Source organism: Leptodactylus fuscus, chromosome 8, assembly GCF_031893055.1.
Source record: "Leptodactylus fuscus isolate aLepFus1 chromosome 8, aLepFus1.hap2, whole genome shotgun sequence".
NCBI classification, from domain to species: domain Eukaryota; kingdom Metazoa; phylum Chordata; class Amphibia; order Anura; family Leptodactylidae; genus Leptodactylus; species Leptodactylus fuscus.
Window position 1 is genome coordinate 18823279 of NC_134272.1, and position 8068 is coordinate 18831346.

Below are 8068 nucleotides of genomic sequence, written 5' to 3' on the forward strand. Positions count from 1 at the left end.
AAAATCACCCAATATTGGTTGTTCATCACTATGGTGACTCTCAGGAAGACTTTGCTGAAGTTCGCGGACTGTCCCTGGCCATCCCATGTGCCCCCAGCCATAGGGTATTGTTCACACAGTATCATTTAAAAGCTTAAAATATGGAACTGATTCCTAGAGAAATCAGCCTCTGAAAAAAATTACACTTTTTGGGTGATTTTCTTTTTAACAGAATTTTAAACCTTTTAAAATTCCTACAGAAAGCTCAAAATGCACACCAAATTGCAACAAAGCTATACAGAGGGCGCATCCAACATTTATATTCAGTATAACATGCTACCGTTATATTTTTAAAATAAATTACACAAAAATACATGGTCTCAATAACAACAAATATTTTCCATTGAAATCAGTGGGAGGCTGGTTCTAGGAGTATTCAGTCTGTGAAATAACCAGTTTACTTTCCCAAAATATCCTTTCTGTATATTACCATATGTTCTCTAAAATATACTCTCCAAAGATGTATGCACCAAGCATGTCCAGAGGGTTCCATTAACACATTGGAGGCCAAAGGAGTGTCTTCTTGGCTTCTGTCTGGCCAATATAAATGTCAGTATACAATATCAAAATAAAATACAAGAGCACAGAGGCCCACATGTTCCCCATGTGAATGGAGAAATGGCGTACATGCTTGAAGGGTGCTCCTTTTACTTCCACGGGACTGCTGGAGTGCAGTGACTAGAGGACTAGCGGAGCATGTGCACCCGGGTTCTGTTCTTATTGGTCCCTGATCTTCTCATTGCTGGGGTATCAGAGAAAATTATTTTAACTTGTCTGGTCTGTTATTTACTAACCAATGTATAGTATAACTTACCATTCAGTAAAGTTGCTCTTCACACCTGAAATAAAATGCGATAAATATATCAGGAATTAAACTTCAAGGTTATAAAGGTAAAAAAATATTCCAAAAAACAGTGACTAATTTTTACAGTACTGCTTAGAATATTCTACTTCTTATGGTACAATGACCAGATTTAATAAATCCTCCTTTAGACTGAGGCCCCACATTGTGGAAACACAGCTTTTTTTTATGCAGATTTTGTTGTGGTTTATTGAGCCCAAGCCAGGAGTGGCTACAAAAGAAATGAGAACTACATAGGAAGTGCTTATACTTATATATAGGAAGTTCTTATACTTCTACCTTCTTCTCAATCCTCTTCTGGCTTTGGCTCAAAAAAATGCAGCGAAATCTGCAACAACAACAAAAAAAGCAGCGTTTCCGCAACGTGGGGCTTCAGCCTTAAAGGGGTTTTCCAGGCAATTTTTTTTTTTAAGTGCCTGATATTGCTATGGGTTAATAAATGCACCCATATAGCTTTTAGTGTGTTTTGATTGCTTTCTGGATGTCTCTGGGGGCCCCTGGTGTCTCCTGCTTTTGTTTAGAGGCTTCTGCTTCCTTCTATGTAACTTCCTTATTAACCCTTCTCACCTTACCCGCCCCCCTACTTCCTCAATCACCCCCTGCCTCTCTCTAGCTATCCCACCCTTCCCTACCTACTCAGCCCAACCCTCAACCCATATTACATACTCACCTTCCACACTTCTTCCTGAGAGATGGACGCTCTTCCTCCAGTACTGTGTCTATGCTAGCTCTTCTCCAGCGCTGATACATCTCTACTGCGCATGCATAGATGTGCGGTAGAGGTGATTTACCGGCAGCAGTGGGCGCACAGTGCTTGGAGAAGAGTTGAAGAGCACGCACCCTGTCAGTACAGAGGGAGGAGCCGTCTTGCTGGAAGAAGTCTGGAGGGTAAGTATAATGGAGTGAATGGGGGAGGGGGGAATAGTAGTATGGGAAACGGATGGTCAAAAGATCATCAGAAAATAGGATATGGGTAAATATAATTTTTTTATTGTTTATGTTATTTATTAAGTAGGAGGGTGTTTAGATTAGTGTAGGGATTTCAAATTATTTCGGACAACCCCGTTAAATAAGAAATTCCCACCAGTTATGACTGGACCAATCACCAAATTTGGCACACAGATACATCTGGTGTCTGGTAAGGTTTTAAACTGGGCCTCAACTATCTCGGATGTACAGTTCCTGAGATACAGTATTCCCAAAACAATGGCGTGCATTAGCCAATACAAACCTGCAAGTCTTTCACTCATATTCCAACTGCTGTACACATGGTCACTTCACATATACATAGAATTACTCCAGGTGTGTCCAACACTGATATCCAAATTGAGATACATGCATTAGAGGATTAGATACACAGCTCAGCACACAGTACCACACATCAGATGATTAGATACACAGCTCACTATACACCATCACACATCAGAGTATTAGATACACAGCTCAGCACACAGTATCACACAAAGGATTAGATACACAGCTCAACACACATCAGAGGATTAGATACACAGCTTAGCACACACGTCAGAGAATTAGATACACAGCTTAGGATACGCCATCACACATCAGAGGATTAGATACACAGCTCAACACACATCAGAAGATTAGATACACAGCTCAACACACATCAGAGCTTTACTCCAGGTTTCCATAACAACCGATCACAGGTTTTTCACTGATATCCAAACTGAGATACACATGATCACATGACGCTTATGGACACACACACAAACGACATACAAAATAGACCAGTGCAAAACTGGGCAATTCTTATGGGGACACTGCACAAATATAAAATAGTATGTTATATAGCAGACATTATATAAATGAATAATTATGTAGATGCCATTATATTCACAGACATAGATGACTTACTGGGCTGAAGAGCTTGCTTACTGTTTTACCCGTAAATCCTTAAAACAACCTACAGTATTTCATGTTTTAAGGTTGCTTTTTGTTTTCTTTCCACATATTAAAATTCATAGCTTTTTTCAGTCAACATCAGCCCACTAGGCCTTATTCTTTGTGCAACAAGTTGCATTTTCAGATGACATCATTCTGGGGTACATAGAATGTTATGTTTAGCATTAATTAACATTTTTGGGGGGACTACATGAAACCCTTCAATTGTATTTGAGTTTCATTTAACGAAATGGAATCGGCAGAGGCCACTGAAGGGTTCTGGTAGAACCTGGCGAAGGTGTGAACAGAGGCTCAGGTGGCAGCCTTGCAGACCTGAACGGCAGAAGCCTGAAGCCGAAACGCCGAGGAAGCACTTACAGGTCTTGAGAGTCATTATATGAAGAGGTAGCGGCCTAATAGCAGATTGAAACCATTGGGAGATGGAAATCTTGTAAACAGCCAGGCCCAAGTGAAGGCCCTAAGGGAGAACAGAGTGTCTGAATGAGGGAAGGGGTCAGAGAGACTCAAATAGACCTGAATTGCCCAATCTGGGCATGGACAACACTCACATAGTGCTTGAGGTCCAGAGAGAAAAATGGTAAGATGAAAAAAACACCCAAAACAGTGGCCTGGACAGGACTGGAGAAAAACCAGCATCCAGGAAGTCATTACCCTCACACTACTGTATGGAGGCAGTCTGTGAGTGATGAAAGATCTGCGCAGACCAGAAATTTCGGACCCTGGTGGTTCGCCTGGATAACCAGCTCCAAAAAACCATGTAGCTTCAGTATCTCATCATAAACTGCCATGCTGGTAAACGCAGCTGAGGTAAGGTGGAAGAGCGGTCCCTGAGAAAGAGCGAGACTTGCAGAAGAAGAGACCAAGGAGCATCCGCCAGCATAAATATGAGATCTATGTACTAGGCCTAACGGGGCAAATCTGGGGCTACCAGGATGGCTGGAAGCAACTCGATCTTGAGACAGGAAAAGCTCAAGGAGAAGGGAACTGGTGCAGAAGGCAGAAGTCCCACCAAGAAATCACAAAAGCAACTGTGGCTATGTCCTAAGGGCCCTAGAACTTGGCCACCTGGTACAGGTGGGAAGCGAAGAGGTCTACACAGACTGCCCAACCAGGGGCACAACTGTTGTAGGATCTTCTGGAGAAGCAAACACGCGCCCTAGAGGAGCATTCCTTGGCTTATATAGTCTGCTGCCTGGTCTATGCCTGCTATGAGGACTGCTAAGAGGGCTGGAACAAGACGTTATGTCTAAAGAAGAGAGTGGAAGGCACCAAGTAAGGCCGCATGGCTTGTGGTTTTCCCCTGAAGGTTCAAGCAGAGGAATGTGTTGGAATTGACTGACTGGACTCTGACCACAATCCCATAGAGGGGGAGAGGTCTGATGAGATAGCGACCATAAAGATGGCCCCCAATGTGGTGAGTAAACTTGGGACTGGGTGACTGTCGAAGAGTTCTGCGCCAATATGTAGTTTTGCCTCCTACAAACACTAGGTTAAACCTGATTAGCACAATGTCTGTGAACAGGGTATAGCCTGGAGGCGGAGAAAACTTACTTTGATATTCCTAGTGTCAGCCTCCTAATGGCCAGGTCTATACCCATGGTGCTGTCCCCCCGATGAAATTAGCGAGAAATTGGAAATATTGCTTTCCATTTTCATGGCCCAATTCTGAGTAACACATGAAAGGTCAAAGTACCTACTGTACCCGTTGATAAATTCCTTGAGGGATTATTTTACAAAATGGGGTAATATTTTGGGGGTTTCCACATTCCTTACCCTGGATAACTTCTGGCTCGGGAAAAATTGCATAACAGATTGTGAAATTGAAAAGTGTATATTTTATTTTAATTGCTGTGAAATGCTGAAAGGGTTGTGAATCTTCCTAAATGTTGATTTGAATTCTTCCAAGAGTGCAATTTTGAGAATGGGGTGATTGAGAGGAATATCTACTAGAGAGGCATTTTAAAGCCCTTTTTAAAGTGAACTGGTCCATTGAAAAATGTGTTTTGGAAATATTCTTGAAAATTAGGAAAATTACTGGTTGACTTGTAAGTCTTATAATGTCTGAAAAAATGAAAGGGTAATTAAAGTTTGATGCTAACATACAGCAGATATGTGGTAAATTATATTTCTGAAGTAATTTTTTGATAGGCTAACTTTCTATATGTAAGGCATGCAGTCTTTTTTTTTTTACAAAATTTTCACCAAATTTCCTATTTTTTTTCATAATCAAAGACAAAACATATCAACCAAAGTTAATAATGACACAGTGTACAATTTGTCACAAAGGACAACCACAAAGTGACATGTCAGATTTGAAAACTGAGGCCTGGTCCTTAAGGTACGTTTGGGCTGCATCCAAGGGGTTAAAAAAAATCAAAACAAAAAAAAACCAAACACTTTAGAAAGTTTTAAAACATTTTAAGACTCAGGCCCCCATGTAGTGGGCTGCAGCAGACGCTTTCGGAAATTGCAACTTCTAAGAATTTTGACACTCACCTATATGTAGGGGTCCAGTGCTTCTATCTATGTAATGCTCCAGGCTGGGATGTCCCACTCTACAGATTATTTCTGACCTTTGGTCTGAACTTATTAATGGGGTAAAAGTCATTGAAGCTTCACAGCAGTAAGTGTTATCTTTCTGTGTGTTCTTCTTCTCTGAGATCTTGTACCTCCTGTCCATCTTCAATGATTCTTTGGACAGAGCTGTCAGGTTTCCATCCTTCATTGTGAACCAGATAACAGACAGAAGATCAGGAAAATATCCGGATATTTTACAGGTCAGAGTGGCTGCTTTATCATCTTCCAGCTTGGGTAGGTTTATGGATCCAACATGTGGACACCAGGGTAGATCTGTAACATATGTGGAATATGATGATTTACTCACAATGGGTCCTAACATGGGTATGTCCAATTGCATGTGGATTTAGAAGCGGAATCAGTCTTTAAAAATGCCTCACAGCTATAGGTAAAAAGCAGCATCATTACCTATCTATTACCTATCTCTAGCTGAAAAAAAAACACAGCTATAAGAAAAAAAATCTGCCTTACTTCCAATAACATAAATGTGTATTTTTAGACACTTTCCACCTCAAAAATCTGCTTGCAAAAGGCTCCATGAGGACTAATCCTAAGATCATAGACAGCAGACTAACCCATTGTTGAAAACCTTTGAAGTCTTTTATGTCTATTATAGCGAGTACTAGAAATCTCGGCCTAGATACAATTACATTGCTGTCTGTAATCAAATTGTATAGGTATGGCTACGTTCACACCTGCGCTCTGTTTCCAGCAAGCACGACTCTTCTCTATGCATTTTTTTTTGCATAGAAACCCAGCAGACCCTATTATAGTCTTTGGGGACGCGAAGAACGGAGACCCAAGCACATGTGTGAACCTAGAATAAAGGAGAAATCTAGTAGAATAGAATATAGGTTTGTAAGCATAATAAATAAAACTTTCTATTGTACATTGTACTCCAGATCTGCAGTTTCGGGTTTCAGTACATACACACAATGTACACAGAATGTACAGACATAGAATAGGTATTTTGAGTTTCCTCCTGAATGCTTCTAGCATTTGTTTCAACACATCAATTATATCATAGCAATTGCAAGCAGACAAAAAAACAAAAACCCTACTAGAATGTGGAGGGGGTTTTGGCTGCGTGCTGCTGCCTCTACATTAGATCAGGCTGTAAATGACTTGTCTTACAATAAGAGCCTCTTGTAAATTCTTTTCCATCTTTTCTGACTTCTTTCATCTCTAATCACCAGCTACCACCAGGGAAATCCACATCTGACTGCAGAAAAGTAGCATTCTTATCTCATTCTTACTATGCAGATGAATGACTGAACTTTACGTGCACAGGAAGAGTAGATGGGCTGGGTACACATTTCTTTGCAAGTTCTGAACAAAGGATCACCTCTCTAAGAAGTCAATATGCCTTAACCTTTTCCCGACATCCACTGTACTAGTAAGGCAGATGTCGGGTGTTTAACTATGGCAGCCACCCGGGAGTCGGACGGCCGCCATAGCCGCCGGGAGTCTTCTGTGTTACACAGTGGACAGCCAGCGCTAATGCCTCTGATCGGTCCCTAGAGCAAGCTCCAGGGCCGACACCACGTTTCCATGACCCTAGGGGGTCTAATAAATGAAAAAAAAAAAAAGGTAAGAAAGAATATTAAAAAATTTAAAAAGTATTAAAAATTCAAACCAACCCCCTTTCCCTAGAACACATATAAAAGTAGTTAAATACTGTGAAACACATACATCTTAGGTATCCCTGTGTCCGAAATCGCCCGCTCTACAAGTCTATAAAAATATTTTTCCTGTACAGTAAACGCCGTAGCGGGTAAGAGTCAAAAGTGCCAAACTGCTTTTTTTTTTTCACGGTTTTAATTCTGATAAAAGTTTGAATAAGAAGTGATCAAAGCAATAACATTTCTCGAAAATGGTAGAACTAAAAAGTACACCTGGCCCCGCAAAAAAAGACGCCCTATGCATCCCCGTACACGGAAGTATAAAAAAGTTACGGCTGTCAGAATATGGCGACTTTTAGAAAAAAAATTTTGAACACAGTTTTGGATTTTTTTTAAGGGGTTAAAATGTAAATAAAACCATATAAATTTGGTATCTCCAGAATGGTGCCGAAACACAGAATACAGGGGACATGTAATTTTGGCTGCACAGTGAATGCTATAAAACCGAAGCCCGTAAGAAAGTCGCAGAAATGCATTTTTTTCTTCAAATCCACCCCATTCTGAATTTTTTTCCAGCTTCCCAGTACATTATACAGAATAATTAATGGTGGCATCATGAAGAAAAATTGGTTCCGCAAAGATTAAGACCTCATATGGCTGTGGGAGCTGAGAAATAAAAAAGTTATGGGGTTTAGAAGGAGGGGTCAAAAACGAAAATCAAAAAATACCATCGGTGGGAAGGGGTTAAAAGGTTCAAATACATTTTATTTATATAGCACCAACATATTCTGCAGCACTTTACAAATTGTAGGGTTCAAGTACAGACAAAGAAGAGACATTGCAGAGAGTCAATTCACACAATGGGACTGAGGGCCCTACTCGCAAGAGCTTACAATCTATGAGGTATGCAGCATCACATTTATTGCAATTTTCCATACAAATTGCAAACCTTCACCTCGTTCCAATCTTTGCTCCTGACAAGCTTCTTCGGTACCTGGAATTTTGCTTGCTGGAGAACTCTTACATTGATTGTGGCACTGTGTTA